At 41.0% G+C, this 26,144-nt stretch overlaps 1 protein-coding gene across 1 annotated transcript in view; it reads right to left on the reverse strand.

The window, feature by feature from the left end:
- The window catches only part of MAML2 (mastermind like transcriptional coactivator 2), a 348,650-nt gene that overhangs the window by 320,055 nt on the left and 2,451 nt on the right, over positions 1-26,144 (reverse strand). The window lies entirely within an intron of this gene.

Genomic DNA, 26,144 nt, shown 5'->3' on the forward strand with positions numbered 1-26,144 from the left:
GGGCCAGTTCTGCAAAGGAAATGTTGCTTAGCTTGTACTCTGGTTGATGAGATTTAAAGATGAAAAGGCTGCCACAAAGGGGCAAAGAGCCAAAGGGCAAAGCTGGTGCCCCACCAACCAGGCCCAGAAGCTGCTGGTTAGAAAAGCATGTGGCCTACTAGGCCCTGACACAGGCAGTCTGGGAGTATTTCAAAGATAACACCTTTGATTCTGAGTGGTAGTTTGGAATCACTTTTAAGTTATCTTGATATCTCCCTCCTTCTAATAAGAGCAAGACGAGTTTGTTTAACATTTCCTCATACCACAGATTTTTCACATGCGGCCTCACCCACTCCCACACAATAACAGCATCCTTCCTTTGAATTGGTGACCAGTGCCATATCTAAGAGGTATAATGAGCATTCTTCACAGTGTCATTGTCATCGCCTTCTCTTTGTTTCAACTTCTTCAGCTGAGATAACCTAAAACACAGGGAGACTGAGCAATGGACAGATTAGTTCAACTTTTTTTCTCTCTTTTCCAAGATGCCTCCCAAATTCCTGCCCTGTGTCACCTACTGTTCCATTATTCTGTTTAGAAGACAATGTAGACTCATTTATACCCAGAATAAATATTTAGCACAATATGGCCCACAGGGGAAGTTGCCACGGGAGTGGCAGGAGCAGTCTTGGCCCCATCTCGGCCCCCTGCAGTCCACATCATAGGCAAGAGGACGAATGAAGTCAGCAGCCTGAGCGGGAAGCAGATGCCCACAGCAGCTCGAGAGGAACTGGGTTCTCACTCACAATTTAAAAGACCAAACATGTGTCCTACTCAGAACAACAGGTGCCAGCTCTAGAGGTTCTACCAAGGTACATAGGAGGCACTAGGAATTTTTCAGGATATATAGCATGGGGACCCTAATCTAATTTCAGCAACCTGGGTCATTATCCTCAGTTTCAAAGAATACACTAAAAAGAGGTTCTCAAGTGGACAGGTTTTTCTCCCCAGAGGACAACTGGTTACTGGTCAAAGCACAGTGACATGTGTATAAAAGGGGCTGAATAAATATTTATTGAAAGGATGAGGAACTAAATGTTACAGAGAGATGTTTTGTGAGACAGTATTGTTGTCCTTGTTGTGAATGAACCTCCAAGACTGAAAATGACATCCCCAGACACTCTCTAAATAACCCATGATGGTTGCTTATAAAATATATTTGTTTCATCTCATCTATTTTACACTTACATTTCCATTCAGCGTACTACTTCTTGGGATTAGCTTTCCCATAAGCTTACTACTTATTGTAGAAAATAGAACTACCTTTTATTTATTCTAATGCTATTCTATTTTAAACTTTTTACAATTTAAACTAGTCCTTGTGTCCTAAGATCTTGACAATGGCTTCCACACTTCTATTTATTTTTCATAGGCCCTTTTAATATTTTGTCTCTTTGGAATCCAAGAGTTTTAATGTTCTTCATGTGTCCTCATGTAGCATTCACTCACCAACTCTGAGAGGTCAAAATATTTACTCTCCTCCTTCCTGGTACCCAGAAGGCCCAATAGAGAGGAGAAAAATCTGGCCTGTCCTTTGAGACTTTTGGCTCAAAGGCTCCACATTATGCTGAGTGGGGCTGCACACCTCGTCCTAAGTGCCAGCATGCATGATCGGGCTGGCTGTGAGAAGGTCTATGGAGACCCTGGTCCTGTCGATGCCAGCTTCAGTTTTATAGAAACCCAACTTTGGGCCTTATTTCTTTCAATGGTCAGATCAGCAGTCAGACTTTAGCCATTATGGAGGCCAAAAGCACCAGTAAGCTGGAAGGTACAGTGTTCTACCACATGGACACAGCCTTGCTCTCACTTGAGCTATATGTAGGCCTGTGACTTCTCTGCCAACAGAATAAAAACATCTCTGGCTCCTTGAATTTCAGTTTGGGTGAGTGAGTTACTTGTGCACTCCTGCAATTTCTTTCCATGAAATATTCTAGAGGTATGAATTTGTTTGGAAAACAGTAGCAGCTATTCCCACTAATCCTTCTTCATATCCTATTCCCTGGAACATAACAAGTCAGAGTACTTGTTTGCTCATTCAACAAGCAATACTCAAACACTCTGATGAGTACCATTGACACACTGGTTGAAAACAGCAAAATTCAGTCTGTGTTCTAAAGAGGATGACAGACCAAAATGGGAAAAAAAACAAATAGTAAATGAACAGGGACCGCACACATTGTAATAAAGGTTGTAAAGACAAATATAAAATAACAGGAGAGGAACTTTTTAGAATTAATGTTTAGTAAGGTTGTCATTTATGTCAAGATCTGAAAATTAAGTCAGAGCCAGCCAGGTGATCAGTTAGAGAAATAACATGATATAGTGCTCTATGGAAGGAAAGATCTTACCTCATTTGGAGAAGTAAGTGCTCCACACATGGCTGGGTGCAGTACGCAAGGGCAAGTGTAGCTTGAAAAGTACAGCAAGGAGTAAAATGTGCAGGACTTATAGGCTTGGGTAAGGAGGATGGACTTGATTTTAAGTGCAACAGGAGGTCACTTCAAGAGTGTTAAGCAGACATATGATGTGAACAATTTTATGTAGTAAGAAAAAGGCATTTTTTTTTTCTGTTGAACTCAATCTGTACTAAAAGGGAGATGGGTTAGATGGCTGTTTAGCAGTTGAGGATAGAAGGGGTTCAGACCTGGGCCAAGGTAGTGACTAGACGGGGAATTCAAGTTCTGTCTTGGAGACGGAATTGAAGAAATGATCTGACAGACATAGAAGGTCAGAGAGCTAGACAACTGCCCTGCTGCTGGGGCTCCACACCGTCATCTTAGAGTCAGTGTCTTGGCATCCATTATCTGCCCAAGCCTCTGGTTTTACTTGTCCTTCAGCTTCAGGCCTGCGTTCCACAGATATTCCTGGCTGTCCAGTTCCTTCTTGCATTCTGAAATGATGCCTGTGGGAGGCTGTGAATTGTTCCATCTAGGTCACACATGGAGAAAACCAATTTTCCACAGAATGCAAGATGCACACTTGCAAATCTCTGCCTCTGTGCCTTCTAAAGCTCCCAGAAGACACATAGAAGCATCCAGAGTTCTAAAACATCTGGTTCCATGTCTTCCAAGCTAAAACAACGTGTCTCGGGTCTGACTTTCACAAATGCCTAAATGTTTAAGCCACAGTGATTTCAAAGCCTTCCAACACTTGGAGTTACCCATAGCCTGTGTCTCCAAATGTGGCCTGAGAACCTTCCACAGAGACCCCACTCCAGAGCTCCTGAGTTTCTGCTGGTTGAGCCCAGCAAGTTAGCATGTTCCCCAGTAATCACTGAATACAGTCATGTTTGAGAACTGAAGCCCTAGAAGCCGCATATATCTTCTCCTAATGAAAATAATATGATGTTCTAACTTGATTAATTTAGAATATTGGTAGAGTTCAGAAAGAACAAAAAATAGTGTTTCCTGGAAGCTCTTCTCCTTCTGTTTCTCCTTTTCTCCCTTCTACTCCTCCTCCCCTTCTCCTTCTACTTCTCTTTCACTGGTTTTTATTGTTCAAAATGCTAAATGATTTACATACTCTCAGTTTGCTGTTATTTCCATTTTCTATACGAATGAGCTAGGATAGGTTAAGACATACCATCCCTTGAGGTCAGAGAGCCAACAAGTATCAGGGTCATAATTTAAATTTAGGACTGCTTGGTTCAGGGCATCCATTCTGTCTTCCCCAGCCCTCTCCACCCTTGTGTGTCTTTAGAAGCCAGAGCCCATGACACTGCCTGGAAATTGGTCATATTTGTCCATGGCTTCGAGTGGTTCAAGGGATTGTGTACTTTCTACACACATATTCCTGCTCAATGGAGGCAAGGGAAATTAGGAGGTATTTGAAAGGCAGAGTTCCAAACTACCAGGTACCTCCAAGAATTATACTGCACCACCCCCTGCCAAAACACATCTACCTGCTTAAGTTGTATATTCTTTCTGGAACTGGCGGTTATGAGGGTCCCTTCCCTATCCTATGGTAGCACTCCACAAAGGAAAATGAGAGAGGGACTGGGAACAGGGCCACAGGCTTCCCAGGCTTGGAAAGGCAGGTATCTCTGTGACAGGAAGTAGCTGCCTGCTCAGTGATTGCTCGAGGAAAATCAGGGGCTTCCCAGCTAGGTGCTTGAGACTGACAGAGTGAGACAGAAATCCCAAGCACATACACCTTCCTTCTCCAGGCCTCTCCGCTGAAAGATGACTTATTGGCAAAGTATATTCAACAGAGAAACAGCACCAGTGAGAAACCACCAGGGGGATAGGAAAAGCACGTTCACATATCTAAATGTTAAATTCCTGATACTAAATCAAAGACTTTAGTACAAGTTATGAACTTCAGTTTGAGTTATTCTTCTCACAAAATACACACACTAGTGGCAGCCATAGGTCTGGGAAGTGAGAGCAAGGGAAGCTGCTCTGAAAGTAAAGTCACTCTACCTCTTATTGTCACAGATGGTTGAGTTAGGGTTGAACTAAGGGGACATTGCTGATAGCATGTTTGGTGCTGAGCCTGTGTATGGTATACAGATACAGTCAGAATAAAGAAAAGACAGATAAAACTGAGTGTTATCTATGTACCTAATCCTATAAGTGCTTTCAGTGATTGCTTACAACTCTAAGAAAGGTGCTATTGTTATCACCATTTTACAGATGACAAAACTGAGGCTCAGATGAGTCAAACAACATGCCAAGGTAACACAATTAAGAAAGCAGGAGAGTTATGACTCAAGTCCAGGAGGGTCTGACTCCCAACCCTTAATTCTTAAGTATTGTACTTTACTTCCTCACTTAGCTATCAAGGAAAAGTAATCATCTGTGATAATTACTAGAAGAATGTGATCACTGGAGAGATTGTATTGTTACTACTCCTCTCAAAAAGCCTATCCTTATTCTGGCAGATAAAGGAAATAGCTACCCCTGTTTCTTATGAAGCTAGTCAAATGCAAGTCAGTCTAAGACAATGGTCTGACCCACTGACTTATGGGATTTGCTACAATGAAAGCAAAATATAAAACAGAATGTAAGGCTCACGAAGGTGAAGATTTTTATTTTTATACCCTGTTGTAACCTAAGTGGTATATATCTGGCTGTCAATAAATACATGCAAGATGACTGAAGGGCCTACTTTTAGAATAGTTAGTGACATAACCTTTCTTAATAGCACGGTAGAGTACATGGTAACCTGAGCTATCAGTCAATTTTATTCATTAACATGTCCAATAGCCTGCAAGATGTATCCCAATGACCCCCACCTCCTGGTATTTATAACTATGTGTAGTCTCCTCCCACACTGTATCAGAGTAGGCTTATGTGGCCAGTAGAATACGACAGAAGCAAAGGTGTGTCATTTCTGAGAGTTGGTTGTTAAAGATGTGGTTTCTGTATTGGTTCTGTCTCCCTTAGAACACTGTCTTTGGGGGAAGCGAGCTGTTGTGACTTGAGAATATTCAGTCAGCCTATGGAGAAGCCAGGATGGCAAGAAACGGGCCAACAGCCAGGGAGGAATTGAGCCTGGCCAATGATCACATGAGCGAACTTAGAAGCAAAACCTCCATCCACAGTCAAGCCTTCAGATGATTGCAGCCCCAGCCAATAACTTCATGAGGGATCCTGAGCAAACACTCTTGAATTCCTGATCCTTAAAAACTGTGTGAGATAATAAATATTTACGTTTTCAGCTACTAAGTTTTGGAGTCATTTGTTACGCATCAATAGATAATTAATACAGTTAATTAATCTTGTCATCTTATTAACACAATAACCAAAAACTAACTTTTGAACAAAAATCATGCCTAAAACTTTTATGGAAATTATTAGTTTATGCAAATTCTTCTCCCTCCTGCAAGTTTTAAAAATGTAAATATGTGTTTTTCTGATCCACTATGACCCGTTTTTCTTTGTTACGCACTGAATAGTTATGTGCATATGTAGCTGCAGTAGCACACAGATGCTGAATTATGCTTGTTTATTCTGAAGGAGGTCCAGGATAGTACCAACTTCCCCCATGGGAGGGAAAAGATATTCTTATAAACTTTAAGAAAAACTCTCCCTGCTGCCATTAAATTAATTTTGATTCTATTTTAATTCTTTTTTAGGAATTTACATTTAATAGTAGAGAAAATAAAACCATAAAACAAAACAATTAGATCCTTTTCAGATTATTAGTTATAAGTATCATGAAATCAATGAGCATATCACAGAGGGCTGGCTCTGAGAGAGACTCAGCTGAGATTTTTCTGAATTCAGCAAAGTACCTACAGTGGTAGCTCACTCAAAAAGTCGTGGCAAGGAACATTCATCAGTGAGAATCACCAGCTTACCCTGTAAAACCAAAGAGAGGTTCCCAGCATGGTCTAGGGAGATAAAAAAGATACAAACTAATTGAGACGGTTTTATGGCAAGGATGCATTTTTGCCAGCAAAGGGGTGTTATAAGTCAGGACATATTTATGAAATACTTGCAGCTCAACAGACGAAACATGAAATGAAGTAGAACTCCTTGTTATATTGATTGGTTTATGTCACCCGTCAGTTACTGCTCACCACAAACCTAACGATGAAGTGTAATCAAAAGTCTGATGACACATAGGAAGGCTAGGAGAAGGGAGACACTATAAGTATCAATCACTACAGCCCCGAAGCAGCTCTTTTCAGCTGACTAAAGAGTATAATTTTGAAATAATTCTTGAGTCTTCTAATATACCCAAGCTCATGGCAACTCAACAAGAAAGCACTTTATGGACTCTGGAGATAACTCTGGTAGAACATCCAGTCCCATCACAGAGCAGATCTGACAGGAATAGAGTGAATAATTGCTGATGGGGGGTTTGTAGTATTTCTCCCCATTCTCTTCCCAACCTTCTTCTGTCATAGAGACATTATCTTGAGAACTTCTGGATTTATATACAGTGATAGTCTTCAATTCATTATTACCTTAAGAAAATAGGGACATGAAGAGTTTGTGAGTGTGCGCGCATACACACACACACACACACACAGACACACTGGATTTCTTATTCCCTACAGATCAACTAGCCAACATTTGTAACAAAAGAAGGCCCACTGGAATCAGGAGATTCTAGTATTTAAAAACACTGGGGGAAAAAAAGAGTGTTTTAAAAGTCAGAGCAAGAAGCATAGCAGAAACACAGCATATTACATGAGAACTACCAAGAAAAGTCACAGTCTTCAGAGCAGAGCCATTCAGGGGAGAGGGGGAGAACATGTGGAAGCCACGTGCTAGCCAGTTTAAGTGCTCCTCTGCCTGGGATGTGGAAAGGAAACAAATAAAACCAGCCTGAGGGGTAAAAACAAACAGGATCTGTGTGGAAAAGATGCACTCTTTTTTGAGCCAGAGGATTTCCAGGCCAAGTACTTCCAGCAGCATATGGCTGCCCCCTTGGCTCATGACCCTTGAAACACACCAACTCCCAGATCTTTTTATTCTCTCCAGCTCCTCAACGTGGCCAACCTCTACAACACAGTTGCCTTCTTCTACTGCAAGAGGTTTGAAGAAATGCTAAACCCTCATGAAAAACTGGCATTTCTCCTGTGATGGAGTATGATAATTTCCCTATATTACTTTTAGAATCTTAAAAGACAAGAGGAAGATGCCAAAGTGCAACCTCTCCTTCTTAACATTTAAATTCCTGAAGCTCCTGCTTTTAGGGCTGTAGGTCACAATCTCCTCAAAAGATTAATCTGTGTTCTCTTAAACTTGATTAAATACCTTCCAGAGATAAAAGAAATATACTTGTGATACTCTTTCGTTCACTGAATTTCTGGATATTACTTTTGAAGGTCTTCAGACATCATTGATATATCTATGCAAACGCAAGTCGACAAAAGTTTCGAGATTTATGTTCTCCTAATGGGACCAGTAAAGTCTCCAGAATTCAGAGTTTGCAAGAAACATATCTATAGAACACTTTTATTTTAAATATAGAAGACTTTAAGGGCATAAACAATTTACTTAGCTTACTGGACTGTCTTTCTGGTCAACTGTGTATATGCGAGTATAGTAACCACCATTCTCTGTATGCATGTTTGATGGGCATATGTCAAAGTAAAATCACCTAGCAATTTCATTTCTTCCTCCCCTCAAATTACCAATATGATTGGACCATCAAATTAAGCAGCTAAATGCCAAATTTTCTTTTTTTAGATCATACACATTTTTGAGTTAGATGAGTGGAAAAATAGTCCTGAAGTCTGGGCTTTTTTTTTTTATAACAACTTTTCAACAGTTCAACCTCTTTGGTAAATATGAGTAAAGAAAGTGAGCTCCCAGTCATAGCACATGTTTACAACTAAGTTAAAGGCTCTTAAAAATAGGGTGTTTGATGGTCCACTGCCAAAATATGAACTCTAGCAGACTGGAGTGTACAGCTAATAATAAAGAGTCAGTGTTACTATGAAAATCCCCAAGACCAAGCTCCAATTGGGCTTTATCCTTTTCACCAAGAAGTTCCCCACAATGACACAGACATAAATTTGAAGTTACAGGTCAGGGTGGGAGTGGGGGAAGGCTCAAAATGGTGGGACATCACTTAAAAACAAAGGAAAGCATAGCTGGACTAGGCTCAAAACTAAACTGCTAAACAGAACAAAAAAAGTTTAGCTGCTACTTAAAGACTGCTTGCCTTGCGGAAAAGAAGAAACTGTTTGGATAGATAGTAGAAGTCCAAGGTAAAGAAAATATGTTAGGTATGAAGAAAGCTACATGTGCTTTCTGGACAGAAAGGGAATATTTGGATCTCTTAGAAAGAACTGGCTGCTCTGTGTGGAGTGAGGAATCACAGGACTCTCATTTCAGAGGATTCTTCTTCCTGCCTCACTTCAGGTTCTTTGACCCTTGGAATCCTTGGAGAATTTGACAAAACTATAGAATGTGTCTAAATTGAAAATGTATACACACCATCACACAAAATTTCGCAGTCAATTCAGGTGGTTCACAAACTCAGGACACTCTATCGCTAATCTTTCTAGGGTAAAAGGAAACAATTGATACAAAGAAGGCATTTTCCAAGAGGCCATGAAACCACTTCATTCCTGGTACCTGAAGTGAGGCTTGGGCATAATGGCTCAATACATATCTGCTAAAATTTGTAATGATGCAGCTATAACAAGATCCGATTCCCAAAAGAAAGTTCCACTGATCTCACTTAATACTTAGGGCATCATTTCCCATTTCTATTTTTTTCCTGTCTCTGCTTCTACCAAAAATGGATTTCCTTCAGAATACTAATCATGGGTAATAATATCTCCAATATTTTCACATAAGAGAGGCTTGGGGGCAATTCGATTGCAAGTAGGAGAGGGAGTAAAGCTGAGTTTGCATTGTACTTTACAAAATACTGAAAAAACCCTCAGTCACCTTATCAGAGCTCTCAGAAAGAACAGAGGTTATAGTGTCTTAATTTAGGAACTTACAATTAACTTATTTAAACCTAACTTTATTCTATAAATGGGTGTAAGGCCCACTCACAGTGTAATCAGGTCTTAACAATTTTCTCCACAGGAAGAGTTAATATTTCACCAAGAATCTATACTCGAGATCCTCCAAGTTTCGGTTCCTTAATCCTGAAGAATCCATTTGGGAACTTGTCAGCTATGCTGCCTTCTCTCTGCCTATGGCAAATATTAGTAATGGACTAGCATGGCTCTCTTTCCCACTGAGCTTGGATATCGCCTTAGAATCCTTTCCAGGCCTTTTCCTGGTTACTACCAATTTACTCTGCCATGCAAGTTGAATCTGTTACTAACAAATCCTACATGTTCAATGCTTTCTATCTCTTAAAAAACACAGGAGACAGGCAACTATCTCAAAGAGTAATCCGTGGACACTAGGGATTCATTCTGAATTTCATTTGTACCTTAGGTGATGAGTTAGTTATAACTGTTACTAATTTTCAAAGGTCTTGTTGCATTTGGCTTCCAAACTCAGGTCTGGATCATGTGTGATCTGGGGTCTGATGTTATGTGTGCAACTGCTTTCACCTGTACACAGTAGGAAATCATAACTGGACACATGGGCAGGGGTATTATCCAACTCTGTTCAGCTCCTGACTCTACCACTCCTGGCTGAGTGACCTGAGCACACTCCTTCACCTCACGCCTCAAGTTCCTCATCTGTCAAATGGAAATAAGATGATAATACTTCGCTGTGTAATTGTGAGGAATCATGTTTAATATGCAAAAAACACTTAGGAGAGTGTCTAACGTGCTGAACACTTACTAAATATGGTTTAAAAAAAATACATTGAACCAAAAAGGAACTTTGAAGATCAGCGTTTCACATTTGGTGCATGGTTCATTTAGTCACAGAAATGTGGAGGGTTGGGGTCCTTTAAAAATCATGCTTGCCACAGTTTAACGTCAACAAACTTTTAGCAAATGCTTACCTATTAGGTGTTGTATGCTCTGGAAATACAAAGATAAATAAGGCACATCTCCATCTTAAAGCAAAAATCCCATCTCTTATGAACTCCTGCATTTTCTCTAGATGAAAAAAGACCCATCAGCATAGAAAACATTTAACTTGGATAAGAGTGGATTCAAAAATCACTTTTCATCAAAGGCTTGCAGGTCTCTCTCTTAAGCTCCATCTAAGATATCCGTTCCAAAATAAGCAACAGCAAGGAGAAAAACTTAGACCAATCTTGGTTTCAGAGATGAATCTGCTTCTCTGATTCGAGGTCAAGTTTCTCTTTAAAACAACCTTAGGCTTCTCTCCCCAGACCTTTGAGTTGAATCACTAGATTCATAAGATATATAGAGAGCAAAGTGTGGGCTTTCATAAGTTAAAAACTTTTCTCACCTCGCCTTGTATTCTTACAAATTAATAAATTTTTAACAAGAGAAAAAAAGACTTTCTCTTTTTCAGCCTCCCGTATTCTAGACTTGATGTGCCCTGGGTGTCTGACATCCTCATTCCATTCATGATTGCCATTCTTTCTGGGTGAGTCATTGCTTCAAAGTATGTGTGGGTGTGCTTCTGGAAGCTCAAGACATTCAATGTCCTCATCTTCGATGCGACTTCAGTGATGACTTTGTGGCCCAGCTACTCAACTTGGCCAGCTGTGCACTCTGCGCAGGCTGCGGGATCAGGACCGTGGAATCCTGCTCACTAGCGGAGTTAGCACAAGCCAGTTCAAGCCTTAAAACGGTCAGGATAATACCCCAGAGAACAAAGTGAGGTCATCTGTGTGGACGCATTTGATAAAATGCAAATTTGCTATTCAAAAGTGAGGTGTTACTAGCATGTCTCAACTTCTCAGAGTCTGTTCCCTATATGTAAAAATTTTAAAACGTACACTTGCCTTATTTATAGCACAGTTTCTGTGAGGATTATATGGGTTGTGTACGTGTGAGATGATATTACTGACGATTGCAAATGCCAGTTACTGCTTCTGCTGCCTCCTGAGGGCCTGCTATGCCTCTGCCTCCTTATGGTCCTGATGCTAATTTCCCGACCCTTTTTTTTCTGCTTCTATTGCTAATGAGAGTCATATCCTTCTTTTCCTCAAAACGTGCCTTTCAGCAGTTTCTCTTTAATTCTCAAACGTCAGTGACTTCTAACAAAATGATTACTATAGCTCCAAGGCACAGATGCTGACATGACCACCCTCGTGCCTACAAGCTTCTGAGCCAGTGTTTTGCTCAGATTGGCCCAAGCAGTACACGGCCTGGACCAGGAAGACCGCTGTGCAGGCAGCTGTCCCGGCTCGCAGCACGCACTGGCCACGGAGCCCATCTTCAAGGGGAGCCATTTGTTTACGGTTATCGCTTTTCGCTTCCCAGAGTTTTTCCCAGATTTGCTTCCTTTTCATTGACCCAAACCAGCTTCAATGAGCCACTTAAGGAATAAAGATCTATGCGTTATTGTATCACTAGTTAAATTTATGTCATTCATTTGTTTGTTTATTCTCTGTTCTCCTCCTCCCCCATTAAAATGTAAATTCCATTAATCAAAAATTTTGTCTCTCCTATGTGGCCCAAGACCTAACACAGGACCCAGCATATGATAGGCACTCAATATATATAACTTCTATTCCATAATCCTTTTCCTTGCACCAATGTTTTCTAGTCATGAGCAATGGGGCTAGAGAAGTTCAATCTGAGAAGAGTCTTCGGAGATCGTCATGCCCCTCTGTAGCTTTCAAAAGGGGTTCTAGCACTGGGACCATGTTTTTAACTACATAAAGGCATATCTAGATCTTCATATATATGTATATGCACACACACATATATATGCCTTCATGTGATTAAAAACTGGTGTTATATTTAAAGTTACAAATGCTTTAGTGTGATTAAAAACTTTGTGTATATATATATCTCATACATATATATTTTATAGATACACATATATATCATAATTAAATAGGAGGTAGAGGACTAGAGTGGCCCCACCACATGTCACTTCATTTCTCTTTCCTCCCTCCAGCCCTGAAAGACTCACACGGCATCTCCAGTTTAAAAGCCACTGATCTGGTCATTCACTCATCAAATATTTACTGTGGATATAAAATATTCCAGGAACTTCTAGGGGCTGAGGATGCATGTGGTGAGCAAAACTGAAAGGTCCATGGTCTCACAGAGCTTACATTAGAAATGGTAAAAAATAGGAAATGCACAAATAAATAAAGAATCAACCTAAATTGAGATAGTAATAAGTTATGAAGGCAACAAAACCTCTGTAAAGGGATAAAGTGATGGGGAAGTGGAGAGTGAAAGAGAGATCAATCATGTGTGTGGACATTAGTTAGGGTAGCCAGGGCAAGTAGAATGGGGAAACTGAGACAGGTGGCTGAACAAACAGGCCGAACAATTTACAGCCAGATACAGAAGGTCACCTCTCTAGAGATCTAGGCCTCAGTTGTATTTCAGCTCCAGGCCCAGAAAAGCAGGAAAACCATCTGGGCAACCTCAGGACCAACTGCAATGAGCAATGACCCCCTCCCCTGGTGCTGGCCAATCGCTAGAAACCATGACCCTGAAAGGGCACACCTGGAGGACTGATGGGCATTTCATTGAGATTCTCCCTGACACCTCTCCTAAGATTCCCACCTGCAAGAGAGAAAAACCCTTAAGACAAAGGACCCAGTGTGCGCTGTCCCTCTGGGAAGGACACCTGTGCCTTTCCCTTCCTCCTCTTCTTCCCCCTCCAGGCACACATCTCCTAGACTGTAAGGGACCCCACCAAGGCTTGCAACCAGGGGAATAATGGATAGTGGCAGCTCTTCTAGGGCTAACCCCCGGAACCTGTCTCGAAGGCCACCTTTTCTCTGACTTCGCAGTGAACGAAAGCAGCCACACCTCAGCCATTTTTTCCCCGATAGCCCTTTTAGAGAGCCAAAGCAGCCCGGCCCGGGCTCTCCTGTTGCTGCTCCTATGCTAAGCCCTTCCTTGTTTCACTGTCCCCAGCTTTGATAAGTGCACTCTCAATCACCTGGCCTCGTACTGTGAAATCTTTCCTTCACGACTTCAAGAACCCACACTTTACCGGCTAGCCCTCGGCAGACCCGCTCAGGGCCAGGCCCCTGTCCAGTCACAGCCAGGGAGGTCTCTCCAAGGAGGTGATATTTGAGCTGAATCCTGTGTGACAAGAATAACCCGGCCAAGCAAAATGCTGAGGAATCCAACCCTTTGGGGCTGCAGAAGCAAAGGAGTGACTAACCCCAAGGTCATCCTGTTAGTTAGCAATAAAGCTGGGTCTCCTTCATCCCACTTTCCACAGTGAGCTGACGATCTCTTTCCTAGTTTCTGCAATTTGGCATGCTCTTGTTTCTGCAGCAATTTCCTTTAAAATTGATCTTATTTCCCATACTCTTTAATTCATTTCCTTCTTTTTATTTTGTCTGCACAGTCACCCATGTAACCAACATGTGTCTATACATACTAAAAATAATCACGATAAACAAAGGGCATGTATTTGTGCATGTGTGTGTATGATGGGGATTTGGGGCACATTTTCTAAGCAAAAGTAAGACCCAATCTATTGGAAAAGAAAGGAAATTTGACTTCCTCTATCTTAGTATTTTTAAAAAGAAAAGCCATGTTGTATAGCATAATACCAAGACATTTTCCTCTAAAAATCCAAAAATCTTAACAGAAGAAAAGCTAAGGAATTTAGTAATTACAGAAAAAAAAAAGTAACCATCTCTGTGACTCTAATCTAACAGACAATAAAGCTGAGTGTGTCTACCCTTTGAAACAAAGTAAAACGACAACTCAACCAAATGACCCTTTTGGCTTCCTGCTAGTGACATCTTGCTTTGTGAAAGAAAATGCCCTGGGCTGGCCTAGAGTCCAAGATGTGATCCACAGACTCAGAAGATTCTAGGAGTCTCAAAGATGCAATTGGAAGAGCTGTGCTCCAACTTAATCAAGAGATAGGGAGGGAGGCGCCTATGCTATCAAAGAAATGCTCTAGATTTAGTATTTGCTTGGGTGAATTTTCCTTTGGTGGTTGGCTTGGAGCAGATCCTTTGCATTTCTTTTTCCCAGTTTTATTAAATCCCTAAACAGATCTGAGTTTTAAGGGCTTAGGGCTGCCCTTGGGAAATAGGTGATTATACTCTCTGCTTAGGGTTTTAGTGATAAGAAAAAAACAAATAAACAAAAAAAGGAGGTGGTGGATTAAATTCCCCTTCTCCAGGCCAATTTCAATTTCTCAGTGACTCTTGTTTGTAATTCCCCTTTAAAGCAGATATATATTTTTCTAAATGAAGCGGTGCTCTGACTGGTGTGGTTTAGTTGCTTGGGCATCATCTGGCAAAGCAAAAGGTTGTTGGTTCAATTCCTGGTGAAGGCATGTGCCTGGGTTCCCAGTCAGGGGGTGCGTATGAGAGGCAACCGATCAATGTTTCTCTCTCACATCGATGTTTCTCTCCCTCTCTTACTCCCTCCCTTCTCCTCTCTCTAACGGTGAATGAATACAATCTCTTAAAAAAATAAAATGAAGTGGTGACATATATAAAATCCCATCCATTAATCAGCACTTTTCAACTATTATGTGTATGTGAAAGAAAGACAGACAAATAAACAGATGGAGAGACCGGTGTATACAGCAAAACTACTACTCAATTCCTAAGGAAAGAAAGCTCTACAAGAATATTTTCCTTCTCATTTTACATTTTATATTTCATGTAATTATTTCCCAGAGGGACTCATTTGGGAATCTCTTTACCCACAGAAATGTCACAAGTGTAGTTGAAAGGATCTGGGGGAAAAATCAGTGCTCCCTCTAAAAATAAATTTGATGAATCAGACTCTAGGCCTATAGATGTGTTTCCCATACTGGAACCTTAAACCCCAAGAAGTAGCATCAGACATGGAGTGATTTGTTCGTTATTTCTAAGAAGGGTGTAAGCAATTAACATGGCTGTGGGCTGTCCCTTCGTCATAGCTGGCTCTTGTTCCCAAGATCATTTCCGACTCTCCTCACTAGTACTTGCTTTTAAAAAAAGAGCATTGCCACCCTTGTCACTCTTCCTTCTTTTGAGTCCTCCGAACAGATATATTTAAGAAGAGATTGAAATTTGAAAAGCAAAAGGAAAATATCAAGGAACTTATAAAAACTGATCAACTCAAGAGGGGCTGCAGAGGTGATCCAAACCACACACCCAGTGAGAGCCCCTTGTTTTTCCAAGAAGGGAAATAAGCACCAGGGAGATAAAAAAAAACTGTCTACGTTGCCCTACTAGTTAGTATAGTGGGAGCACTAGGTCCTTCAACACTGAGTTCCCAAGCCAGGACCATTTTACTAAATCACCAATAAGTATAGTAAGTATAATATAATATCGCTGTATCACTTTCTCTTTGTTTATTCATTCATTGTTAAGTGTAAAGTGGAGAAAAAAAATGAGGGACTTAGAGTAATCTGCTACCCCAAAAGAGTGATAAGAGTTTAGAAACACTGCAATTCAAGACAGAACATGCTTATTTTTCCCCCTGTATGCTGTATTAGCTAGCAAAGTCTTCCGTGACCTAGAAGATCGAATGCAATTACATTGCCCATATATATTTGCTATGCTGTTTGACTCTCCCAAGGGCAGCATAACAGTACAAGGGGAGTGACATCTTTATGAGGTTAACCCTTTTCTACTTTAAGGGTAGACTACTGAAGGCAGATGTGTTCCCTGGAGCGTAACAAGAATGCTGGATATTTGGTAGTTAGGAGGAATGACAGCACCAGACCATCATTCAGGAGGGAAAAAATAAATTGTTGTCCAGAAGAACAGTGGCCTGGGGAAGCCTATGAGAATATTGATGCCCATGAAGTTGAAAGTGAGATGATATTGCGGGGGGTGGGGGGGGGCAGGCTCAAGCTATAATGCAGGGAAAAAAGACAAAGAAGAAAGCAGGAAGCTAATGTTTGTTAAGTTCTACCATGAGTCAGATGACATGTCAGGTTCTTTCGTGCATTATCTCATTTAATCCTCACAGCCTTTTGAGGTAGTTTCCATTATTATGAAAAGCAGAAAATGAGTCTCAAAGGTGTTATGTAACCAGTTCTGGAGCATCACACCTAAAGAGGGAGGACCCTTTTCCGTGCTAAGGCTTTCCGGTTCTAATTCAGTTAAGCTCTGTTAAGTTATAAACTGCCCCAAAATTTAGAGGTTTAAAACAGTGATGCAACATTTCCCATGATTCCCTAGGTTGGCAGGGTGGCTACCCGGCTCATTTCTCCTGGGCTCACGCTCTCATATGGCTGCACTGCGCTGGAGGATCGGCTGGTGTGAGATGGCCACACTCCTGTGTTGATGGTGGGTGCTGTTTAGGGGCAGGGGCACCTTAGTTCTCTGCATGTGAATGCTCATCCTCCACTTGGCTGGACCAGCTTCTTCCCACGGTGGTATCAGTGTCCCAAGAGAGCTTGTTCTATTTTTTAACCACTCTATGGAGGCATGATTGACATATAAAAAGTTGTACATATTTAACATATACAATTTTATAAGTTTGGGGGTTAGAATGCACTTGTGAAACCGTCATCACCATCAAGACCATAAAGACATCTATCACTTCCCAAAGTTTTCTCCTGCTATTATTATTATTTGTGGTAAGAACACAGCATATGATTTACCCTCTTAACAAAATTTTAAGTCTAAGAGAGCTTCTTAAGACCCATCCTCATAAGTAGCACTATGTCATTTCTGTCACATACTCTTGGTTAAAACAAATCACGAGGCCACTTTAGGTCTAAGCGGGTATGTAGCATCTGCTTTTTGCTGGGAGATGTGGTACATTGCAAAGGGATGGAAAGAAACATTGTGATCATTTAAAAAACAATCTACCATAGGCTTGAAACCCCATGCTCTTTCTACTAGAAAAACTTTAATAAAAATCCCAAATTCCCTTTAATGTTCTTTTTATAGGTTTACACGAAGTCCTTAATAAAAGGGTCACTTTTTATAACCTGGAATAGTTGTCAGAAAACTTGAGTTCTAAGCCTCTCTCTACTGTGGTGGGATCTTCATGCATTTTCTTTTAAATGGGCTTTAATTTTTTCATCTTTGAGAAAGGGTTTGTTCTGTTTTTCCTCCAAGGGCTCATGCAACTCTATCAATTGAGAGAGGAGTGTCTTATTTTTAGATCAATATGAACTAGCTTCCTGGGGGATGGGCAGGATGGCGATAACACAAAGGCTAGACATGAGATGGCCTCTATTTTGCAACATACTCCCTTTCACTACTGTGGTCGCAGAATTTGGGAGGTGGTGAGCAAAGGACACTCCTGCTCATGGGTGGTTCAACCAATCCATGATCTGAGTGCTGCTCTGACCATTTCCATATATCCCATGCTAAGTGGGCACAGGTCCCCTAGCATTATACGAAGGGCTTCGAGACCTGGTGAGACAAAACAGTTCCCAAGCAACACACATGCCACGCCAGCTAAGCTGAGAGTAAAGGTGAAAAGGCTCCTGAGTGGGTCTCTTCCTGAGGGAAATGTGTGGCTAGAAGCTTTCTCAGAAAGATATTGTTGCCTAGCCTATGTAAGATCAGGTTCCCAAGGAGAAAACTAATGTTTAATTTAGCACAAAGACAGCTCAGAATCTTTCTCTAGGGGACTGAGCCTGCAAACAGATCCACATGCACAGAACCTAAGAGAAATGGAAGCTCTTTTTGGCGCAATGGCTACAGGAATTGGGTGCAACCCTGCTGGTTGTTTCTGTCAGGAAGGCCACTGCTCTTCCCTGTTTATTCTTATGTCTGCACTTTGCACTTTTTCAACACTTCTGTGAAACAACCAAATGGGATAATACCTCTAGCACGTACTTTTTTGCTGTCTGAAATGACATGATGCAGTGTGGCGATCAAACACGCGGGCCTTAGCCAGTTTAGCAAGTATAGGTCCACATAGGTGAACGACAGCAACAAAAACCTTAGTCTCTCAAGCTTCTTAGCCGGACAGTATTTTCATTTTTACATAATTCGGACTTCAGAGACCTCTAGAAATGAGCAATCCATACTTAAGTATAGAATTGTCATTCCAAAGACACAGTACAGTACAATTTGTATTCAATTAAGCTACTTCTTTGCACCATGGTTACCATGATTCTAAGAGATTATACTGTGTATCTAAGAGACTCCTGGCAAGTTATTAGCAGTTATAGCAAACTTTTGCCTTAAGTAAATTTTCTGAAAACCAAACCAAACCAAACCAAACCAAACCAAACCAAACCAAACAAAACCCTGAAACACATAATTAACTTTCTATTCAAATCCATCAGAAGTACCTGAAGTTTGTTGTACAATGAGGAATTTGAGGTGTTGGGCTTTGTGTGGGTGAGAGTTATTAGTAAGCTGAAAAAGGCCCACAAATATAACTCAGACACATTTTTGACAAAAGATGATTTTTAAAATGACAATCTGAACGATTCCATGTTACTCTATAAACCTGTCGTAATGACTCAGGAAGCAGGGATACCGTAAAAACAATATAAAACAAAACAAACCCAACATGAGTTTGACTCTACCTTTTCTAAGAATATAATCCTTCCAGAGGAGGAGGGGGATGTAAATTCAATGATGAAGAGTAAACAAACAAAATTCTGACTATATTCTTTCCTCTGGGTTAGAACCAATATATCCATCCTTGTCCAAACATCATCCACCCAACAAGATTATTTTTACTCTAATCCTGTTAGAAACATTGTGCTTTTGGTTAAGAATTATCATCGCTAAAACCTGCTAGGAAGCCTTGGTAATTCTCCTTGTGTTTCTCATGGAAAGTCACACTTTAGGAGGTCCTGAGCAAAGGCGGGATTCCAAGCTGAGAACCACACTGAGGACACATGAAATTTTCAACATGCTGCAGGGGAAGCGGGCAAGTGCGAGCGAGTTGCCTGTTCACTTGCAGTTAGTTGCTGTGAGCTAACTGATTCCTGAGCAACTTGAGCCAGGGATCTGGCTTTCAAGAGCATAAATTTAAATCTCCACAGCAGGAAGCTTCTAACTCTTTGTGACTCTCTGACCAGATTCACTTAAGAATTATTCATCAGTCTGAATTAATAATTCAGTTAAATGGTAAATTTGGGCTATTCACTTCTTAATATTCCAAACTCTGAATAGATGGTTTAAATTTCCCATTTGCCCACAAAGCCCACATGCCACACTCATTGGGCAAATGAATGGAAACCCAGACTCTGTTTTAGAAGGAAAAAGTCAAATAAACACTCACTCTGGTCAAATTGTAGATCATGACTCCTAGGATCCCAGGAATTGAAGAGATATTCATTGATCCTCTTCTCAATAAGGACACTATTTAACTCATTCTGGGAAATGTAGATCTAGCCCAGATGACATCTCCATATTAAACTATTTAGGGAAACTGGATACTATGATACTCCTCACTAACCATTTATTAAAGAGAAAAGCCATGTCTACAAAGTGTCCCTGACATACTACCGAGATAGAATTCAGGGCTGGTAAAACAATGAATCTGACTCAAATACGTCATGTCTCAGATTAATTATAACAGAATCTAAAATTTATTGAGCCTCTACTAGATGGCAGGCAGCTACCTCATTTACTCAATGACCTTAAGTAGTTGGTTATATTGCTATTATTCCATTTTATAGGTCAGGAAACTGAGGCAGGAGAGGTTGACTAACTTAACCAAGAAATATAGTTGTTAAGTGGTAGAGTTCACTTCTGACCACAGGCCCTTAACCTCTATGTTGCCTTGCCCCCTTAAACAGCCAATTTTCACATTATATTTCCATCCGCACCCATTCTCTTTTTAGACTGTAAATACTTACAGGACAAAGCATGTATCTCATTGCTTATCATGGATACATTAATTCTCATAGCTACACAATAATCCTTTAATGAATTAATGGACAATTTCTCTAAATGTTAAAAGCATCCATATGCACAATCTTGATATGAAATGTCAGAACCTTTGCTAAAACCATTAAGACCCATGAAGAATGTAGTATATGCAAGTTCTGTTTGCCCATTTTCATAGCCATTCCTTTGGTAATTGGTTGTGGTAGGGCCCAACTCTAGCTTTTTTCCAGCTTGTTGAGCATGCGTGAACTTCTCTCTTCATCCCCTCTATAAGGAAATGAAACAGCCTTCATTCTTTCATATCTCTTCCTTAGATTGTGTAGGAAAGGGTGGAAGCTGGCAGCCATGGTAGATAGCCCACTCATTAGCTATGCTCAGCACCCCAGCATCTTGCCTTGAATCAGGGAGCAAAGGAGCTGTTGTCTTTTCTCCTCTGCCATCTATTCCATATGGTACCTTCCCTGTGTCCAAACAGGGGAACCTGGTACTCCAGTAAACTTTGGGGAAAGTAAAAGACCTGTAACACATCTGCATTAAAAGGCAAACAAGAATAAGTAAATCTCAAAGATTGTCTATACTTTCAGCTTTTCATAAATGTCTACTTACCTTTTTTTTTTTTTTATTAATGAAAACTCCTTTTCCAAGTTAGTAAACAAGCAGACACATTTGTTGAGAGATCAGTTTACATATCAAGAGGATACACTTTTACCCACAGGGCAATTCTCTTTGCACTGGGAAGCCTAGTGAACCTAAGAAGACAGGTGGAGTTGGTTCTGCTTCTTTTAGTTTCTCTTTTGTGTCTAGCTAGTACGCTTTTAAACCGTCTCCTTTTGATGCCAAAGGCCATGTCATGCTGCATATAACTCACTGTGAATGGGAGAAGTGTGTAAATAGCAAGGCATTAAGCAGCTCAAGGGACCTGAAGACAGGTAATACAGAACACTTAGGCAATGTGCTATGAGAAGAGGCTTCTGGAGGGAAATATAATACTTGTCCTCAAGTATATGAAAGATTATTATTGCTTCACAGATGCTGACTCCTCTGAGTCGTCCTTCTCTACCATTTTCCGGGGCTTCTGATTTTACTCGTGCCAAGGCTCCAGACTCCCCAGTAAGAGGGTCCACCTTATTTGTCCTCCTGCACTACTCAAAGCCAACCACAGGGTAGTAACGCCTCACTCTCTGTCCCCAAACAGCTAATGTTCAAATGTTCATGCCCATCCACACTTGGCCACCCCATTCCACATTCCCACATTCTCTCCCTCCTCACAGGCCCTCTTGGGGGCCCACATTCTCAGTAAAGCTCTCCCTGGCCTGGATTTGAATTTCTCTCCTATCGATTGCTAACAGTACTAACGTTTTGAGCACTATCTGTCGGGCACTATGCTGATTGGTTTGCTGAAGAATATTAGCTTTATGTACAGAGGAAGACACTGATGCCCAAAAGGAATAAAATTATTGCCCCAAGCTCATATAGCTGTAGGTGCAAAGTAGGAATCTGAACACACTTTGATCTGCGAAATCTATGTATTAAATTCTTCCATTTGCTGTATCTCTAAGCCTCAGTTTACTTTTGTGTGAAATAGGGCAAATGTTGCTTACTCACCTGTTTGGGAGTTTGTTGTTCTTGTTGTTTTTGGTAAGGCATTACATAAAATATGTAATAAAAGTGCCTTATATAGTCTAAGGCTCAATAAGTATTTATTCCTCTCTCTGTCTGATTTTCTATATCAGTTTTGGTCCATTCTACCTAATTAGTATTTTTGCTATTAATATTTTATCAGTGTTGTCTTGATTAGCCTACTAGACTGTAAGTAAGCAGGGACTATGTCTTTAGCTGTACTTCTATTCTCCAACAGAGCCTGTTAGAGTATGAGGGAAATTAGCATGAAAATGCCTGAGAAAGAATTTGAAATTGTTTTCTTTAAACATGACTCTGTCTATGAACATATATAAGGACAGATGAACAAGGAAGTGGTAGAATCTACTCAGTAGTGTTTAGCTGCTATGCAGAGCAGAACTGGATTTTTTTTTCCTTCAAATTTCCTTCTAGGCTCTTTGAGATTAAATTGCAGTGATAAATACACACACAACACGAATAAAAACAAAAACAGCTAATCATGGCCACTCTTTTAGTCATATTTAATTGTTATGTCTAAGGACATTTGAAAACCCATGCTTGTCTTGGTACTTCCAAAAGGTATACAGGCATAGGGAAGCCATATAGCATTAAACTTGAATGCTTAGAAAAATTTGATGACCATCAGAAAGCAGTGACATTATTTCGAAGAAAGCAGACGACTTCTATAGTCAAACATTGACCTAAACAAGCAAGACATCTTGGTTGACATAATAACATCACTTTGCTGTCAAAGAGAGCTTCCTGTCAATTTTTGATAAAGGATTGTACCAACTTCTCTCTCCACTTGAACTCTTTTGCCTTTGAGAGATCTTACAATTGTATTTACTTGAAAGAAGTAGTAGGAAGGTCCTGGATAGATAAGAACTCTCCCTTTATTACTCTGTTCTGGAAAACAGAACAAAAATAGGTCAGTTCTTAAGGAAATGATGGCTGCATATATAAATAATGTAAACACTCCTATCACTGTCCTGGGGAGGACATTTATCACACAGACAGCTACAGAAACCAAGTCCTGCCCAATAAATTGTTCTGTTCTCAGCCCCCTAATTTAGAGCTTTCAAAATTTTGAATTGTCGATTGGAAACTTGATGATTATCAGTTAAAAATAACCAGGGAACTCTGGCAATGATTTAACTTGTTTGACTTTCTTAAGCTAACAATTAACATTTTAGACTATTGTTGACAAAATATTTAACTTTCCCATGCCATTTGTGCAAACGACTTTTCTAGTATTCCCTCGATGCCCTGGTGGACACACCTTTCTGAAGCCACTCAGGTTCTCGCAGGGGTCTGTGCAAGATGTGCAGTCAGAGACCCTAAACACTTCCACAGCGTTGCCCATGTTAACTAGGATTTTCTGGGACCTGCAGGAACACTTAAGTACACTGATATCTCAGACTTATCCTGACAGCACTGAATTTGAAATACCAATCCCTCTATTTACAATAAAAGCTATTTCACCATGTCAACAGACAACTGAAAGCTTAAGGATACTTTTAATCTCTGGAAAAACGGGTATTACGATTTATTGTTTTATAGTTCATTATTAGTAATGTTAGTAATAATGCCTTGCATTTCTGCAGTGCTTTATTTTTTCCAAAGCTTGTTCGGAAACACACATTCATTTGCTTCTCTCAACAACCCCGGGCAGTGTTATTGTTCTCTGTGTTTTACAGATGATTGCTAAGTAACTTGTCCTAGGTCACCCAGCTGCTAGTGATCAAGCAGGCACAGAACGGAGGATGCAGACTCCTTGTCTGATCTGCTTTCTTTCCTGCACACTACATTAGAGAAAAGATAATCTCTAAAGCCAAAGATGACTTGGAACCACTTATCTATCCATCCTAGCAACAGTGTACGCAACAGAAAAAAAGCTTGTCTCAGGCAAAAGGGAAAGATTAATAATGCACCACGGAAGCTCTAAGCTGTACTGTTCCGTGGACCAGCAATTATTCAGTTTTACAGTCCATTCAGAGATTCAAACATAGTTCACCAGAAAATGATTTAGTGCCTAAAGCCTGCTCCAAGTGGTTAGAAATGCAGATCTGCTTAAAGCCTCACAATCTGGGCCCTCTAAAAGGCTCTGCCCCTACAGTCCCTGCAGCAATGGGGCTTCCCCTGAACTTGTACTTGAGCTAAATGAAGAAACCGGCTGAGTAAGGGCTGCAGAATTAGGCTCTCAAAGTGGACAGAATTAGAACTGGCTTGGAGGTAATTCTTGCTTTGTTCTTGCATCTCAGGCTATTGATAAAACTCAGACATTATATATTTCTTGCAACACCCCTCAAAGTCAACACTGTCCTATGAAACAGAAGTTCCCCTTTCACCCTCATTTGAATATTACCAATTATATACCAGGCATTGTGCTAGTGGGTATGTACATGGATATGGAGCTTTCATCTGAGGACACAGTATGTATTTGATTTGAGATGATCAATATTCTCTGCCTTTCTCCAAAGGATGTTTATGACCACTTATGGCATATGAATTAACTATTAAGGTGAGACATTCAACATACCCAGACAGGAATAAATCTGGTTATGGACACAAGAGCAATACAATTAAGAGAGTTCTGACACTCATTCTGTGCACATCTCCGTTAAATTAATAGTGTTTTGGAAAATAAGAGGAGCCGAGTGAAGGGAGACCTGCAGGCCTAATAGGCTTGGTGAATCACTCTTAAATTCCCAGGCCTCCCTTCGCACACAATGTTATCAGGTTAATACAGTATTTGCATCACCATCTCTCAAGTGCTCCGCTGAGTAACAAAGCACCAAATTTAGAAGCTAAAATGGAGAAGGGAATTTCCAATAACCAAAAGGGGAGTGGTGGGTCACCTCTTGCAATCCCACACGTTTTCAATGAAGAACAGCCATTGGAAGGGAACTGCTCTTTCTAAGGGGAACCTTAGAAGGGAACCCTAGAAGGGAACCCCTATCACATAGGGCCCCTCATCCTCACTGCACTCAGCCAGGGCAGACTCCCGAGGGGCTGTTTTAGGCAATGGTTGGTGGTTAGGAGAGGGAACACGGACTCCCTTGGACAACGGTGGCACAGCAGCTACCTTTGGCTTCTGCAGCAGTGAAGCCTTCATTCGGGAAAGGCCAGATACTCTCTCTCACTTCCTCTCAATGTGGATATTGCTCATCGTAAAGTTACGATAACCACTGAAGTTGGTTTCATTTCGCATCCCCCAAACCCTCAAGTGTTAACAAAAACCCCCAAAAACAAACAAACAAACAAAAGGCAGCCTCATTCTACTTCCAAGCTGGGGAAAAGCAAAAATGAAAAGAAAAAGGTCATGAGCAGACACGCCACCTTCCTTGCAGAGGCTAGAATGTGACGCCCACATCCAGTGTTGGCACCCAGAACGGCGATCAGTCTTCTCCACTGAGAAGGGCTGGGCACCTCGCTCCCTGCATCACCCCCAGAAACACTTACCAGGAGACTGTGAAGCACACAAAACCGTATTATTGGGAGAATTGCAGGCAGATTATAAATTTACTGGGGACAATCAAGGCATTTAGATACTTTTGGCTGCAGATGCCAGTGACATACACATGCATCCAAACCTCGTTCTTCTCGCCATTTGAGTGATTCTTTACCCCCTTCCTTCACCTCACCACCTCACATTCAAAAACCAAACTCCCCTTGCTCTCTCTCTGAGGTAATTCCGGGGAGATGTGGGGACTGAGCAGGTGGTAGGGAAAGGAACTTAGTCCTTGAAGCTCTAATATAACCCCACAAACTAATTTTATTCAAGGATAAAACAGCAAACATTCTGCAGTTTAACTGTTAGCAGTTATTTTTCATCTGGAGTCTGTGCCAGGAAGTTGCAGTTCCAGGCATCCCAAGCAAGAAGTGTGTGTGGTGGGGGGGGAGCGCCCTCCCAGTCCCCAGAGTTTCTGGAAACTTCATCCCCAAAGACCCAGACCAGAGATAATGAGGAGCCACAAAGAAGCATCCTAGGGCCTGGTCTGCAGGGTGTCCTCCCCGTAAAGCTCCTTTTCAAACTCTTTTGGAGAAGTTGGACGCAGTGCCCTCCTTCCTTTGGGATTTTTGAGTACTTTTCGGCTTGCCTGGCTATTTCCTGTTGCTGACTTTCATTAGGGCTGACTTGGGCAAACGAAGCTGTGCTGTGAGCAGACACAGGACTTCAGAAGCCCCACAGAACTCAGAAACGGAGG

This window comes from Pteronotus mesoamericanus, unplaced genomic scaffold, assembly GCF_021234165.1.
Source record: "Pteronotus mesoamericanus isolate MK-2021 breed Mesoamerican mustached bat unplaced genomic scaffold, CSHL_Meso_final scaffold_36, whole genome shotgun sequence".
Lineage (NCBI taxonomy): Eukaryota > Metazoa > Chordata > Mammalia > Chiroptera > Mormoopidae > Pteronotus > Pteronotus mesoamericanus.